The 17,757-nt window shown below is 48.2% G+C and overlaps 1 protein-coding gene and 1 non-coding gene across 2 annotated transcripts in view; one reads left to right on the top strand and one right to left on the bottom strand.

Moving 5' to 3' along the window:
• LOC124622709 (acetylcholine receptor subunit alpha-L1) overlaps positions 1–17,757 on the top strand; it is a 565,111-nt gene that overhangs the window by 63,519 nt on the left and 483,835 nt on the right. The gene's annotated exons all lie outside the window — the stretch shown is intronic.
• On the bottom strand, positions 1,356–1,430 carry Trnat-ugu. The gene has a single exon. It is a non-coding gene; the product is annotated as a tRNA-Thr (tRNA).

Here is a 17,757-nt window from a genome sequence, read left to right as displayed (position 1 = left end):
TAGGAAACGTTCGGATCTTTCACTTACCAAGATGCCTGTCACATTGCCCTCCTGTGTAGGTGCCTTAACTACCTTTTCAAAGAAATTTTCAGGTAAGACATATGTCGAGACCTTGTTCTGCGCCAACACTTTCTCGAACAGGTTCTTAGGAGGAGTATCCTTAAAAAGGTGCCGTTCCCACACTGACATGTTTGTGGTCTTGAAGGGGTAGCCGCGCGGTCTGAGGCATGTTGCCACAGGTCGTGCGACTCACCCCGTCGGAAGTTCGAGTCCTCTCTTAGGCATGGGTGTGTGTGTAGTCCTTAGCGTAAGTTAGTTTAAGTTACATTAAGTTGTGTGTAAGCCTAGGGACCGATGACCTCAGCAGTTTGGTCCCATAGGAACTTACCACAATTTTCCAAAAAGAAAAAAAAATATTTTTTGACCAGCTACTTCGTCTCCTTCTACAGAGATATCTTGGACACCAACTTCTTAACCCCTTCCAATCTTCCCAGCCTCCCACAGCCAAATATAAGAGCACCTTTGTCCAGCCAGACCCTCCTGAATTTGAGGCCTGGACTTGCATCCTCCCCAATCTCCTTAAAGAGAGCCACCTACCACGAGGGTATGTTGACCAATGGATGTCTTTGTTGGACAAGCGCCATCCTGAAAACCGGTACTATAGTAATATAGTTCTGCTTCCCTATTTCTTGCCTCGGCATTTCTGAATAAATTTATCCGGAGAAGCGGTAATATTAGACTCATTCCTGGTTCTTTTGTTCCCTATATTAGAGGTAGAAGGAGTCTTGCTACCCCCTTCACATAAAAACAGTCTTTTTTTCAGAACTTGTAGGTTCAATACCTTTTAGCTCCCTCCATTCTTTACCTTCCTTTTCCTTTCTTTTCTCCTCCTCTCAGCCCCAGACAACGATCTGATCATGAGCTAATCCAATTATTTAGTAACAGTTTCCCTTTCTTGGACTGGTCTATCGCCCTGTACAACTGCGGAACCACCTTACATCGTTTCCAACACCGATGCTTGTGTCTTTGTGGTTTCATCAAGCCCCTCAATTTTGGTTTTGTTTTCTGTGTACCCCATTTTGGTCAAACGACGTACACGGATCTGCTGGGTGGACACCATGGAACCCCACTCGGTGCACAGCTAATTACTCAGGGTGGTCGCCCAGTATTCATGATGCTCTGTTAATGAAGCATATTCCGATGCGCTACGCACCCATCGCATAGCATCTGAGGGAATCAGAGAAGCAAATTGGCGAGGATAATGGAATGTCTTTTTCATCAATGATAAATAATTGAAACCCTCAGACCCCGACAGGTGTTGTTGATATACCTCGATGGGGACAGATGAAAATGTGTGCCCCGACCGGGACTCGAACCCTGGATCTCCTGCTTACAAGGCAGACGCTGTATCCACCTGAGCCACCTAAGGCACAGATGAATATCGCGCTGCAGGAACTTATCCTTTGCCCGCTTCCCGTGAGACTCACATTCCCAACTGTCCACAATGTACATACGTAATGTACCTAATAGATATTTGCCAATCCACTCATTACTCGCGCTCACTAAGGTGACGATTCATGTAAAATTTCGGCCAACCTGTGCGCATTCGCACAGACGAAGGTCAATGGGTGGGCAGCCTTCAACTATATATGCTCTCGAAAGAACAGATACCATTGATGACCGTGCAGCTTCTCTAGAATACATGGCAGACTCTCTAGCCATCTTTTTTTTTTTTTATAGAGGGCAGCTAACCCTCTTTTTCTTGTTAAAAAAAAAACAAAAAAAATGAGAAAAACGATAAATGTATTTTGGAAGGTTTGTTTTTATGTGTTTTTATTGTTTTTTATTTTCATACAAATGGCTGAAGGAAAGCCGTTCCTCTTCGGCTATATAAACAGAATAATAGGAAGTCGTCCCATTACGACATAAGGATGCTCCATACCATAGCCCGCTGCGAATTTTTCTGTGACTGTCGTCTCGTTCCTGTGTTGTTTACGTTGTTTGTTCAATCTCATAAAAAAAGGAACTGGAAGGAGGTGCTATGGTTATCTTCTCATGTCATCGATAATCCAGCTGCGAGGCGGATTATGGAATGCGCTCCAAAGAAAATTAGAAAAATATTTCCTGTATTAAGGGTTCTTGACGATCGCACAATGTCGTTCGTTGAGGTAATACCAAAAATCGGGTACTGCCTTTTCGCCATTACCGAATAGGTAGTGAACAGCGTGGCCGCTAATCCGCGTCAGAGAGTTCGTTTTTGCTCTTGGGAAATACATCTCACCGGGGAAAACAAGTGATCGGGTAGTTATCCTGGCACACAAGGGTGAATCGGCGAGGTGGATTTGATGTAGGCGGGACTGGCACAACTGTTTCCCATTAGCTGTTACGTACCATGCAGATTGCACGTCAGTATCAAGGGTGCTGGCATTCACTGCCTGCCACACAGCGCGCCACTTTGTAGTGGGGTGTTTGCTTTCAATCACATTCGGCGTCCTGTTCATTTGCATGGCAGCATATATCGCCCTCGTCATCATCAAGCGTGTGGGTAGCAGTGCGGTACGGATGTAGCTTAATTCAAGGAAGAATTGGCTGATGCAGAAGAAAGATGCTGAGATGTACGATATCGTCACAGGGGGTGCGAGTGAGGTTGGTCGTAAGGCCTCCAGTAAGAGACTTGTAACAACCCTGGGTTCGGTGTGGAGCGGCGAAGGGGTGAAGTGGACTGCGGCAGTCGTCGTGGGGTTGTGGACCACTGCGGCTGCGGCTCCGTTGTTTCTAGGTCCCCGGTTAACATATAATTACATACAAGAGACTTGTGAGGCATGTCTGGCTTCGTCGCCACAGTTGCAGGTGACAGCTGACGAACAGGGCTCTGTTCTGAACATGACAAAGGCCTAAATCCTCTCTGCTCCTCGGGAGGGCTAGGGACTCGTAACAAATCTTAAATAACATGCCCGTATTAACAAAAGGTCCCAAAACCGCCAACATGCGGTGAGCCAGAGTAGGTGATATCGGGAGTATCTGTGCAAAATGGGCATACGTGACGCCAAATAGACGTTAGCATATCGCGTCCGTTGCAGGAGGTCTAGATGTCTAAGACGGTGGTCACTTATTCCTGCTCTCATCTGATTCAATAAACGCCTGTAGTTAAGGGCTGTTGAACGCTTCATGTCAGATGTAAATTCAATGCCAAGACAGCGAATTGTGTCACTGATTCGTAGCGGTGCGACGCTCTCGTCGGGTAGACCTCTGCCTATAGACAGGGCGTGCGATTTGTGGAGATTGAGATGGCTACCCGACGCCGCGCCGCAGGTCGCCACCATCGCCAGTGCTGCACGAACAGTCATTACTGCGAAGAATGAGTACCAGATCATCTGCATAGGCACTCCAGTAAAAAGTGTGTCCACCAAGGGACATCCCAGTCAGGCGTTGTCGGAGGCCGCAGAGGTTCCAAGACGAGGGCGTACAATATCGCCAAAAGAGGGCAGGCAGCCTTGTCGCACCGATCGCTCGATCTGTATCGGCGGCGTGAGACGGCCGTTATATAACACCTTGGACGTCGCGCCGCGTAGGAGACACATCAATTCCTTAACCGTGATGTCCGGATACCCCATGTGTCGCAGTACCTCCATCAAAAATGTGTGGTCGACTATGTCAAAGGCCTGGATAAAGTAGAATGAGGCCAAAACTCCTGGTAGTTGGTGAGCTTTGGCTACCACGATATCGATATCGGCACAATGCAGTGCGAATATTATGGTCGCTACATAACGACGCCTGGTCCTGCGACACAACACATTGTACCGATCGCTTTAGGCGTGCCGCCAGAAGCCGGGTGAAAATCTTCAAGTCACTGTTGAGTGGTTTGTGTATGGGCACAATAAGTCCTAGGAACGCCCCAGGGATCTGCGTCGTGGGAGACATAAGATCGCAGCAAATGTCAGTCCATGCTGTTGCCAGCAATTGTTGATATGTCCGGTAAAATTCCAGAGGGAGGCCATGAGGTCCCGGGGACTTATGAGCAGCCCCAGCCTGTATTGCTTCAATGATTTCCGCTTTCGTTACATCTGCAGTCAGATCCGCCGCCGCTATCGGAGATATCGTGCCATAAGTGAGTTGAGAGACTTCGTCGATCACCTTTGGGGGATGTCGGTATTCCGAGTACAGCCTAGTGTAGTGAGCATGAAGGGCGTTTCCTATATCGCGCTGGGTATCAAGGCGTCGTCCGTCTTCCGTCCTGATAGCTTGGATCAGTGTTCTGCGTCGGCGCCGTCTTTCTGCAATGACGTGGTACATGGACGACTCGTCCTGGGCACTCTGTCTTGAGTGCGCGCTCTGACGATCGCACCCTGAAGGTGGCATCGTGTTAATCTGATGACATGTGCCTTGGCACGGTTCACCGTCACCTGCCTTGCAGGTGAGTACGGCAATGAGTCCCTTAAGATGCTGTAGTAAAAGTCCATGGTATAGCTCTTCCATGCTGCTACATCTCATCCGTAGCCTATCAAGGTCTTCCGGAGGGCTGGTTTGGCGCAGAGTAACAACCACGACAGTGTAGACCGGTAGGAGCCACGCCGGTGGCAACAAGGATCCCACGTGTTCTCTATAAGGGGGGGGGGGGGGGAGGGGGCATTCCTGAGAGGCTAGGTGGGCGACGTTCAACTTCCAAGGACCACAGCTATGCCATACCTTCTGGCGGCCGAGGGTAATGGCACAGATGTAGGCCTCGTGGTCAGAAAATTCTGTGGGCCAAACTTCCGCAGCTCTCGTCTCCACAGCTATGTAGCGCGAGATGTAAATCCGGTCGATGCTGCTGGAGAAATGGCTGGTGTAGTGAGTAAATCCGGGCCTATCGCCACAAACATGTTCCCACGAGTCCACCAATTGAAGATTATTTATAATTGTCGGTAGCACTGTGGTAACTGATCCGTAGGTGCATGGCTACAGTTGAAGTCCCCTCCGAATATCAAGGCGCCATGATGGCCTATAAAGAGGGGCGTGATTGTATGAGCGAAAAATGCGGATCGTTCGCGACGCCGACCAAATCCTGAAGGCGCATGGATGTTAATAAGTTTGACTTCTTGGATAGTAAGAGCCATGCCTCTGCTGTCAGAGACATACCCGACGTTTTCTGCGGGTATACCTTCGCGGAGGAAGATCACCACACGTCATTGGCCGACGCATGTGAGACCCAAGTCTTGTAGCCATGGGTTTCCTTGAAGTCTGCGACATACAACTCTTGAACGAGCGCAATGTCGATGCCTGCTGCTTTGAGCAGATCCTGTAGCATCGTTAGGTTATGTTGTTGATGTTAATCGTTGCTAGACGGTATGTTTGGTCAGCTAGGTTGGCAACTGGGTTATTTAGGAGGCCAGGTGTGGGCAGCAGGGTCGGCCTCACATACGCTGACGATACAGCCGTAGTCACTGTGGTTGGTCGGTGCTTGGTACAGCAGAGTGAGCATCACTGCCCTCGGCATCCTCCTTGTGCTGTGGCTCATCCTCGACATCATCCGCCCAAGAATGATATGCAGCAATTGGTAACTGTTGTTCAGTGCTTTCAGTAGAGCGCTCGCGCGCATGTTCAGTAGCAGAAGTGGTGGTGTCAGACCGAGGCTCAGAAACTGTATCCGCCGTAGCATCGTGACGGTAAGGGTCAGCTGTGGTGGTAAAGTCCTGAGTGTCGTCCGACATCCGAAGCACGCAGTCATCGGATGGCGTATGGCGCCGTTTCTTGCGTTTGCGGGGGGACCGTTGTTTTCGGACGTTGTTCTGTGTCAGAGTGCGGGCGGCAATCGTCTGATGCCGTCTCCATTGGTAGGAAGGGAGATGTCGGGACAATTTCTGTTTCTACTTCCATCTTCTCTTTAGGTTCGTCACGGTGGGACAACTGATCACCGCCTTGAGGCAAGTCTGCCGATGACGTCGTAGAGGGGGATATGCTGCCCGCCACACTGTCAGCGACCACTGACTGCAACACGGTGTTACGATCCTTGGAAGGAACAGCTGTTGCGGTTGCAGCCGCTGCATACGTGATGGGGAGTGAAGCAGGCGTCGCCGTGGATGGAACTTCACCAACCGGTGTCTGAGTACAGGCCGATCGGACATGTCCTTCCTGACCACAGCCAATTATTAAATAGGATGGCACATGCTTCGTCAGTGCAATCTTAATTTGTCGCTCTCAAACGTTTGCCATTTTTCAGCCACGTTGCCGTGCGGTTTGAAAGATGTCATCACAACATCTGCCGGGTCTTTGAATGGCAGCTCGAAGACCCTCAGACGGCGAAGGCCTGATCCAGCGTGATCAATCGTTACCGTTCCTATGTGGCCATCAGGATGCTTAAATTTAAGTGCATGCGTGTGTCGGCACACAACATTAGTGCACGCCTCTTCATTGATCAGTTTTATGGTTCAAATGGCTCTGAGCACTATGGGACTCAACATCTTAGGTCATAAGTCCCCTAGATCTTAGAAATACTTAAACCTAACTAACCTAAGGGCATCACACACACCCATGCCCGAGGCAGGATTCGAACCTGCGACCGTAGCAGCCTCGCGGTTCCGGACTGCAGCGCCAGAGCCGCACGGCCATCGCAGCCGGCTCAGTTTTATGCATACGACACTTTGTGTTATAGAAAAATGGATCCCAATGATGTCTTGGGTTGCAATATGAAGTTCTTCCCGGATGAAACGTTCAGTGTCAAGTGCTCGAGGTCTTGCGTAGTCCGCTTGAAATGTGATCTTAATTGTGACTTGCGGTACGAGTGCGCCATGGCACAACCAAGACGCGGACTCGCACTGATCCATCTGAGCCACCGAGGACACAAATGAATAGCGCGACTGCAGTGACTTATCCCTCGCACGCTTCCCGTGAGACCCACATTCCCGACTGTCCGCAATCTACATACGTAATGTACCTACATACGTAATGTGCCCATCCACTCATTACTAGCGCACACTATGGTGACGATTACTGTAAGAGTTCGGGCAACTTGTGCGCATTCGCACAGAAGAAGGTCTATGGCTGGGTAGCCTTTAACTATATATGAAGATAGTGACTGCTCTCGAAAGAACAGATACCATTGATGACCGTGAAGCTTCTCTAGAATATATGATAATTAATTGAAACGCTCAGAGGCCGACAGGTGTTGTTGATATACCTGAACAGACGCGGCAAGAAGTCGGAGAATGTGTTATACAACAATGATCCGTAACTATAGGTAACAGTGAGTTGGAAAAATCAAAATTTTCATAAAAGTTAATTACCGTATCCAAACATTATAAAAGATTGCATTGTGGTGCTGATTCAGTCATCGTCTCCGAACTGTTCCTGTACTGTACGCTGTACAGAATGCTGTAGAATATGTGTATATCCTTCAGCATTTAGCGGTTTTTCAAGCGCTATCAGGAAAGCACTTGCCAATGACGAAAAACACACCCACACCGTAACACAACGCCCTCCGTTGGCACCACACATGATACAAGATAGAGTTCTCCCAGCACTCGTGAAACCCAAACGCTTCCATCGGACTGCCAGCGGGCATTCACTCTGCCGCGCGGATTGCCCGTATGATTTGAGGTGTCATGTCACGGACTGCACGGCCCCTCCCGCTGGAGGTTCGAGTCCTGGGTGTGTGTGTTGTTCTTAGCATAGTTTATGAGGTATATAAGACTAGGAACCGGTGACCTTAGCAGTTTGGTCCCTTAGGAATTCACACACATTTGTTTTTCATCCACTCTCCAGTGGCGTAGCTCTTTACACCAGTAAAAGCTTAGCTTCGCAATGGCTGCAGAAATGCGTCGCTTATACAGAGCTGCTCTTACCATTGCACCCCATACGGTTTAACTCCCGAAGCACAGTCATCGCTCTAGCTGGACTTTTCCTACCACTTAGGAACTCACAAGTGATTCCTTCCGCCGATTCCATCGGACGTTCTTCAACAGCTCTCCGCGATATTAGACGATCTCTGTCACTCGGTAGGTGTATTCTGCCTGATATTTCGTTTAGCTGCCGTTGTTACTTCGCGTTTCTACTTCACAGTCACATCACCAACAGTCGGCATGAGCAGCTTTGGATGATTTGAAATTTCGTTGATGAATCTGTTACTCAGGTTACCTCCACATTAGAAGTCAATGAGGTCCCCTGATCGATCAGTCTGTTGTTAATGCGTCTGTACTGACAACACAATCCTCCCCCACCTTCTCTTATACTGCTGGGTCCACGTCTGTAGACATCTAATGCTCGGTTTTCATCAGAAGAAGTGATAATTAAATCAAGACCCTACACTGCCGACAGGCGTTGATATATATCAACCGGGACGGCAGAAAATATGAGCCCCAACCGGGACTCGAACCCGGGATCTCCTGCTTACATGGCAGACACTCTATCCATCTGAACCACCAAGGGCACAGAGTATAGAGCGACTGCAAGGATTTATCCATTGCACGCTCCCCGTGAGACCACATTCCCAACTTTCGTAGTGCCCCTGCCAATTACACTCATTACTCGCAGCAGACTATCTTACTGACATTCGGACATGTCCGAAAGAACAGATACCATCTTCATATATTTCATCAGATAGTGTATATGGGGGATTAAATTATGGCTGGCAGCTGGTGAAACTCGGTTTTGACTAATCACACTACTGGATTCACGGCTTATAGCTTCACATACAAGCTGAAACATGCATATTTAAGAATTGAAATACAAACTGTATTGTAAATTTGTGCTATTATACAGGGTTTTCGAAAATTCCCATTGCAGATGCCTAGCACTTGCAGAGGGGAGTGAGTACGTAACAATCTGAATGGGAACCATGCCCGGAAGCGTACCGTTTCCGTTCCACGGCGGTTTCAATTCACATGTCTATGCGTACGCGTTTTCTAAGGGAAAGAGAAATGTCTCAGAGTTGCTTATTCTGGTATGCTGAGGTGTAGTATGTCAGACGGTCCCCTGACGTCACTCAACGTCTGCTTTGTCTCTCTACTGTTCTGTGCATGCTGTGAGCTTTTTGGATTTGGAATAATGTAAACACTTAATGCTAATATATTAATACAAACAAGAGTACTTAAGTGATAGGTGTGTGTTTCGTTACGTTTGCTTTAGAACTGTTACCGAATAAGAGTAGTGCATCACGCCTAATTCAGTTCCTCAAGCGGAAGTGGATGAGTTAAAAATATGAACTGAAACCATCGTAGAATAGAAACGGTTCTTTTCTGGACATGGTTTCCTGTTCAAAATATTATACCCTCACTCTTCTTCATGAGTCCTACAAGTCTGTAACGGGAATTTCTGAACACTCTGTTTAAAATCATTTGGAAACTTATGTTAACAGAAATTACTACGTTACTACATCAGAGATGAATCCAAAGTTCGTAGTCAAGGTACTATAATTCAGAGAATATTATCAACGGAGTTATCGGTGGAAACATTGCTGGATCGTAGGTACCAAGTAGGCAGGCCGCTTTCTTAGCTTCTCAAACTTGACACGGAAGGCGCAGCTTGCGAAACTGGGCACTGTCTTCACCGGCCACCAGGAATCACTGACTGACTAAGTAAATAGTAACTATCAAATTGTGTCCCTACCTACAGGTGACGCTCTCCTAAAATACAGTTCACAGTGGAAGCAATCAAATTTTTCCAAAATATTCCGATGTTTTAATTCAAAGCGTCCATTTGACATGTGTATACTATCTTTTTTATAGCTAAAACGTTCCACTACCTCCAATAGATTCAAAACTTGATTGCTCTATGAAATGCTATGATTGCCCAATGAAACACATAAGGCCATAAGGCAGACTCGTACGTCCTTCAGTGAAAGGCCCCAGGAACATTTTAATTAAAAAAAAAAAAATCCAAATCTTGATGAACCTCGTCCGTGCGGGATGAAGAGCATCGTACCACAGGTCTTCCTGAAATCCTTGCAGTCCTCCAAAAGAAAATAAAAAGGCCAGGTTTTGAATCTGTTGGAGGAAGTGGAAATTTGTGGACACAAGGAAGGCTGTATACAGAACCCGCTGAGTAGCCACTTGTATTTGAAGCACTGGGAGACCTTGATTGCTTTTACGGTAAACTGTATTGTAACCCAGCGCTCTTGGTGACGTGTGTATCGCGACACAGAGTCCATGTGACGGTTCTTACCTACCTGGGCAGTCAGCGTGTCCTGGTGGCCGGTGAAGGCGGGGCCTACTCGCGCAAGCTGAGACCTCTGGGGCTGGCTTGAGATGGGAAGAAAGCGGCCTGCGTATTTTATTCTACTTGCTACCGATGGTTGTGCACTGTTTTCACCGTTAACTGCGTTTGAGCTTCATCTTCGATATCGGCTTTAGCCTCAAGCACAGTTTCATTTCCTTATACACGAAAGCGCCAAAGAAACTGGTATAGGCGTGTATATTCTAATACAGAGATATGTAAACAGGCAGAATACGGCACTGAAGTCGGGGCAGTTGACAGATCAGTTACTGCTGCTACAATGGCAGGTTATCAAGATATAAGTGAGTTTGAATGTGGTTTAATAGTCGGCCCACGAGCGATGGGACACAGCATCTACGAGGTAGCGATTAAGTGGGGATTTTCCAGTACGATCATTTCACGAGTGTACCGTGAAGATCAGGAATCCGGTAAAACATCAAATATCCGACATCGCTGCGACCGGAAAAAGATCCTGCTAGAATGGAACCAACGACGACTGAAGAGAGTCGCTCAACGTTAAGTGGAACCCTTCCGCAAATTCCCCAAAATTCCAGTGCTGGGCCATCAACGAGTGTCAGAATGCAAACAGTTCAACGAAACACTATCGAAATGTTCTTTCAGAGCCAAAGGCCCACTGTGTACACTTGATCACGGCACGACACAAAACTTTACGCCTCGCGTGGGTCAACACCAACATTGGACTGTTGATGACTGGAAACACGTTACCTGGTCGGACGAGTCTCGTATCAAATTGTATTGAGCGGATGGATGTGTACGGGTATGGTGGCAACCTCATGAATCCAAGGACCCTGCATGTAAGCAGCGGCTGTTCAAGCTGGTGGACGCTCTGTAATGCTGTGGGGCGTGTCAGTTGGTGTGATATTGGACCCATGATACGTCAAGATACGACTCTTGACAGGTGACACGCATGTAAGGATCGCCTGCATCCATTCGTGTCAATTATGCATTCCGGGAGATTTTGGGCAATTCCAGCAGGACAATGCTACAACACCACACGTCCAGGATTGCTACAGAGTGGCTAGAGGAACACCATTCTGAGCTTAAACACTTCCGATGGCCACCAAACTCCCCATACATGAACATTATTGAGGATGTCTGGGATGCATTGCAATCTGCTGTTCAGATGCGATCTCGGCTCCCTCGTACTCTTACGGATTTACGGACAGCCCTGCAGGATTCATGGCGTCAGTTTTCTCCAGCACTACTTCAGAGGTTAGTTGAGTCCATGTGACGTCGTGTTGCGGGACTTCTGCATGGTCGCCGGGGCCCTACACGATATTAAGCAGGTATACTAGTATCTGTGGCTATTCAGTGAGGATACTTTTACATGCAATCAGTAGTCAATGTGTCGGTTCAATCTAGTCGGAAACATTAGCACTTTCCCAAGTAGCCGTAGTTTATATAGGTTTCCTAAAAACACTGACTATAGTTTCTGAATGGCATTATCTTGATTAAAAAACGGTGGATTCTTATGATGGGTTAATCTACTAATTTTTGTGAGTCCCTGTATAAGTCTTCAAATAATCCCGATATAAAAGTACAAATTTGCAATACAGTTTATAATTATACTTTAGTTCTCGGACAGTAGTTAACACATGAAGATCGGCTGTAAGCCGTGAAAGTGGTACCGTAGTTAATAGAAACAAAGTTTCAGCAGGTGGAACCTATGATTTCATTGATCATGATATTCATCAGCTGTGCATGCCCTGCATATATAACTATTTGAGATAGTACATAGCCTTCGGTCGTTATGTTCGTAGTGAAACACTTCCTATTTCTATCAGCAATACGCTGATTGCAGTACGCTGATGGTGTTAACCCATTGAATTGAATCACTTATATAGTGCAGAAAATACAAATCTTCAGTATTTGCACCGACGGAGCACTTGAAGTACTCGTAATTCTACGGTCGCTACGGGCAGCGCGGCCGACGAATGGAGAGGTCGCGACCGGCTCCCCGCTGGCGGCGGTGGCAGCGCGCTTGTTGCCTGGCGGAATGCCGCCCGCCGCCCCCGCACCGCGACGCCGCCGGCCCCCTGCCCCCTGCCCCCCCCCCCCTCCCCGCCACCCGTGCCGTGCCGGATGATATCGACCTGGCGCCTGCCTTTGAGCCAGACGGCTTCCGCCGCGCCGCCGACGGCACAGCCGTACCGCCGCTCCGCGGGACGGACGTTTTTGCCGACTGCGGCGCGTGCTGGTGACGTGTACGTAGACGGAGCGGCCCGTAATCTACCTGCTGGCCACCTGTCAGGTCGCCGGGCCTTATCGCCGGCGGCGCCCTCGCGTGCGGGGTATATCCGGGAATGGCTTCGGCTGACACCTGTCACTGCGAGGCTAAGGAACGGCTGCAGTACAACAGAGGGGGAACGGCAGCCAGGCCGCTCTCGAAGAGTGGAGCGGCACGAACGCCTGGCAAACGTCAACCACTCGCTACCTGCAGCGAAAAGGAATTTCTTGCCGAACGTGTTGATCCTCGTGAACGCTGCTGAATACAGGGTTCGAGTAACAGTCAGTTGCGGAGGCATCTACACACCAGCTTATCAGTTTGCAACGCAACGAACTACATCTACGTATATACTTCGCTAGCTACCAAGCGGAGGGCGCAATTCGCGCCAAAGTCGTATTTCCTCTGTTCCACTAGCGGATCGCGCGAGGGAAAAACCACTGTCTGAGCGCCTCAGTACGAGCTCTTATTTCCCTTGTCTTTGATTGATGATCATTATGCGATTTGAAAATTGGTGGTAATAATATATGCTCTACATCCTCGGCGAAGATTGGATTTCGGAATTTAGTGAGCAGTCCCTTCTGTTTAGCGCGTCGTCTATCTGCTAGTGTGTCCCACTTCAACCTTTCTATGAGATTTGTAACGCTCTCGTGATGGCTAAATGTACCATTCACGAATCTTGCCACTCTTCTTTGGACCTTCTCAATCTCTTGAATCAGACCCAACTGGTAAGGGTCCCATACAGACTAACAGTACTCTAAGACTTGACGAACTAACGTATTGGAAGCTATTTGCTTTGTTGAAGGACTGCATCGCTTCAGGATTCTACCAATAAACCGCAATCTAGAGTTCGCCTTCCCCCTTCTGGTCATTCCACTTGACATCATGTCGAATAGTCACACACAGATACTTGACTGATGTTACCGCTTCCAAAGACTGATCATTTATTTTGTGCTCATATATTAATGGGGATTTTCGCCTTGTTATACGCATTAGGTTACACTTACTAATATTTAGAGATAACTGCCAGTCATTACGCCACGCATTTATTTTCTGCAAATCCTCATTGATTTGTTCACAAATTTCGTGTGATACTACTTTCCTGTAGACTACAGCTTCTTCGGCAAACAGTCTAAGGTCGCTGTCAATACCATCAACCAGATCGTTTATGCAAATCGTAAAAAGCAGAGGACCTATTACGATGCCCTGGGGCACACCTGAAGTTACTCTTGTTTCTCTTGAAGTTACCACGTTCAGGACGACATACTGCTCCCTGTCTGTTAGAAAACTTTCTATGCAACCGCATATGTCATTGGATAGACCGTAAGCGCGCACTTTTTGTAGCAAGCGACAGAGCGGAACTGAGTCGAGCGCCTTTCGAAAGTCGAGAAATATAGCATCAACCAGGGAGCCGGTATCTAGAGCCTGTTGTATATCATGCACAAAGAGGGCCAGCTGTGTCTCTCATGGCAGCTGTTTCCTAAAACCGTGCTGGTTTCTTCAGATGAGCTTCTGAGAGTCTAGAAAGGTCATTATGTCTGAGCACAAAATACGTTCCATGATTCTACAACTGCGACGAGATGAGACGCGCGCGTTGGCGGCCGTATAAAGACGGAAACAAAGAAAGAATCGTCTGCGAATTAATAAACAGATTCAGGACCCGTTAATAATGAACTTCCCACCGGCGTACACATTATCAGTTTTGTTTCGAGTGCCTTCAAAATTCAATCCAGGTTACAAAATTTTTGATATAAAAGATAGCTCAATGACAATGATTTAAACATACTCGGGCACCTGAATGTGACAACGCATTTCTGTTGCCGTCATTAAAACCTGAGTTAATGGTTTACAGAAAATGGTAGCAAACTACATAGGCCTCGAACGATAGTTCTTCATCCTCATGGAGACATGAGAATCCCCCTTCCGACGTTTGGAATTTGAACTGGAAATCTCTGTCAGTCAAAAGACGTAGTCAGTTCCTGTATCTAAGCACATAGGTTTTGGCCCCTGCTCTCCCACGTAGTTAGCAACAGCACTATTTTCTGAGGTTGGCAGCTTTGTAAGACGCAGCTGGGGTTGAAGCTCTCCTCAGTCTAATTTGTCACTGACATGCACCGAGTATCCCCACTCATGGTGCAAGTCCCCCACTACTGTCCAGATGTATGATAATCACTTGTGTTCTAGGTAACGGAGGGAAACCTTTGCTATAAGAGGTGCACTGACGAACATTAATAATTGCAAAGTGTTGATGGGAGCTATCAGCTGCTGTAATAAAACAAGTATTACAAATCACACACGCTTACTGACTGCAATTTCAAACGATTCTCCTCAGAACAAACATTGGATAAAACAACTCTGCACAGGGTAAGTCTGAATCACTGAGAAGGAACGGACCAGAAATGTTAAAACGAGGTAAAGCGAATGTATGAGACACGTGTCCAGCCGTGCTAACTAACCCTTAATTCCTAAATTAAACTCGCATTCGGGAGGACGACGGTTCAACCCAGCGTCAGGCCATCCTGATACAGGTTTTCCGTGATTTCCCTAAATCGCTCCCGGCAAATGCCGGGTTGGTTCCGTTGAAAGGGCACGGCCGACTTCCTTCCCCATCCTTCCCTAATCCGATGAGATCGATGACCTCGCTGTTTGGTGTCCTTCCCCAAATAACCCAACCTAACCCCTAAATAAAAGCGGTGCTGCTACGGACACACTTATCTGTGTGTGAGAAGTACGGACCATAAATGTTGAAGCAGAATAAACCAAATGGATAAGAGACGTGTCCACTCATGTTAACCGACCATTAATTGCGAAATTAAGTGTTGGTGGTGACTGCATTGGAAAGTAAGTGAGTAAAGGAGTGAGAACCCCACAGGGCAGAAACATAGCCGAGAGGTCACGTTACGATAGACTAATCAGTTAATGTGAAACAATGCGCCTACCATCCTGTGCGATTTTGTCGCCGCTTTCGCTGCGAAACTTTCATAAATTATGTGACACGAGGTGCGGCGAGGTCACAGGCTGAGGCGGCCTCTGGTACGGCGCGGCTCACCTGCCCTCCAGAGAACTGCTGGCCGTCCTCTTAAACTGCTAAAGCCGGATCGACTGGTCGACTCCAGTTCCAGATGACTGCCTCCGCCGATCTAAACCCGAATCCTCTGTAAGTTTACGCTCCCTGCTACTTCGCGGTATGACCGCATCAAACTTGCAGTTTAACCCAATTTGAGACTGCATACCTCATTCCCCCAAACATAAGACTTCTTACAATTTTACGCTGTTCTAGAAAGTTTCAGCGGTGACCTCTTGCAAATCGCCGCTCCCAATGTTGCGAGCAGCAACCAGCCAAAAGCCACCCCACCAAGACATTCTGTAAATTTCATCTCCCAATGTTTACGATTGTGGCGCTGGCAGCCTGACGGCATGAGGTAAGACAACTGCCTGTCGAGGCTCCCTGTGGCTCGTACACTATAGTGAGATGTTATCTTTACAAGGCATGCAGCACTGCAAGGCCGGTCAAAATCCTTTCGGAGAACGTGCGTTGATTATATTGTCAAAGCTGGTTCAAACTGTACTCAGCGACAGAAAATTGGCTGAAGGCCTGCTGCTGCTCCCCGCGGTTAGGTGGGCGTCAGTGTCCCTCCCCCCTCCCCCCCTCCCCCTCCCCCCACATGTAGTGTGTCCGGTAAAAAATGAAATGGTCGTATGGCATTGTTGGACGGGAGGGTCCATTCGGGGAGGTTGACCGCCGTAGCCACTTCGGCGACTTGCGAGTCAATGATGATGAAGGACACACAACACCCAGTCCCCTGCCGGGAATCGAACCCATGCCCCTTGCGTGGTAAGCGGTAACCCTACCGTTACACTACGGAGGCGGACACTCGCATCATCTCCTGGAACTGGTGGAAACCGTTGGGTCGTAATTCCACTCCCCGATAACTATCAGAGATACAGAGTCACCATACATTTTAGAATTAGGAAGAAAATCCTATACAGTTATCGCCCATTCCCATTTATAATACAGCCCTACAGCACGCACATTAAAAATTATGAAGGAAATTCCCCTATCATATCGAAGAATAAAGTTTGCTGAGTGAAAAGAATGAAACACGAGGATGGCAACATTTCAGCTTACAGGAACGTGGCAGTAGCTAAAAGGACTCGCCACCGCTACATTAGCTACGAGACGCATCAGCAGCTGCAGGTTCGTCACCATCGCGGAGAGTCTTGCTACAGGCTTTCGCCGCCTTGCCCTGTTCACCAGCTGGAATAGAACATAGCTGCGTCGCTCATGTTCGTACATTTTATTCGCTCTGCGAGTACAAGTATCTCACTCTACAACCTCGAAACAACCTCAAGGTAAGATCCACATGAATCTCCTCCTTTGCCATCTTTATCTGTTTTCTTACTGCAGTGTTCTCCGACTTCGAAATCCATGCTGATTCCTACAGAGTAGATTTCTAGTCTCCAGAAAACTCATTATACTCGAACATAATACGTGTTCCAAACTTCGACAACTGATCAACGTTAGAGATATAGGTCTGTAGTTCTGCACATCTGCTCGACGTCCCATCCTGAAAACGGTGATGATCTGGGCCCTTTTCCAATCTTTCGGAACGCCACGCTCCTCTAGATACCTACAGTACACCGCTGCAACAAGGGGGGGAAAGTTCCTTCGCGTACTCTGTGTAAAATCAAACTGGTATCCCATCAGGTCCAGTGGCCTTTCCTCTTTTGAGCGATGAGCCGCGGTAAAATTTGCTGTTTTGGAGAGCGCGCCGCAGCGCGTAGTGTGAAGCAGTCGCCCTCCGTTTCTGGTGGTGGCGCTGCAGTGGCAATCGCAGCTTAGGTGTCTCCCTCTGATGGGAAAGGGGAAAGGTTGTCTGTTCACATTTAAGGGTGCTATGAGTTCGTCAGTCGGTCAGTCTGGGTCAGTCTCTCGCCCGCATTTGTTAGGCAGTTAGTGTCTGTCTGTCGTTCGGATCAACCTTTAAAGTCGGCAAAATGAGAGTCTTTCCACTCCACCAGTAAGAGAACTCAGCGAGTGGTCGCCCGGTAGGGCTTAGTTCCTGCATCTGAGTCTGCGCGTTAGGCCGCCAGTCTGCTCGAGTTTGCTCAAGCAATGGTCATTCGCGGTTGGATCGATCGGTTGGTCGGTCGCGCACTGGGACACAAGATGACTCGTCTGTCTTGCGTCTTGAGCGTCGGCGCATGTGAGGTCGCCACGTGAGTCCAGTGGGCCGCGGCGTATAGCGAGGGGTAGTGGCTTCGCGGTCGACACGAGAGCAACAGGAGTCAACCCACATCAGTCTGGCCGGTGCGAGCTGCGA

The sequence above is a fragment of the Schistocerca americana genome, chromosome 7 (genome assembly GCF_021461395.2).
Source record: "Schistocerca americana isolate TAMUIC-IGC-003095 chromosome 7, iqSchAmer2.1, whole genome shotgun sequence".
Lineage (NCBI taxonomy): Eukaryota > Metazoa > Arthropoda > Insecta > Orthoptera > Acrididae > Schistocerca > Schistocerca americana.
This window is presented reverse-complemented; position numbering and strand designations above follow the sequence as displayed.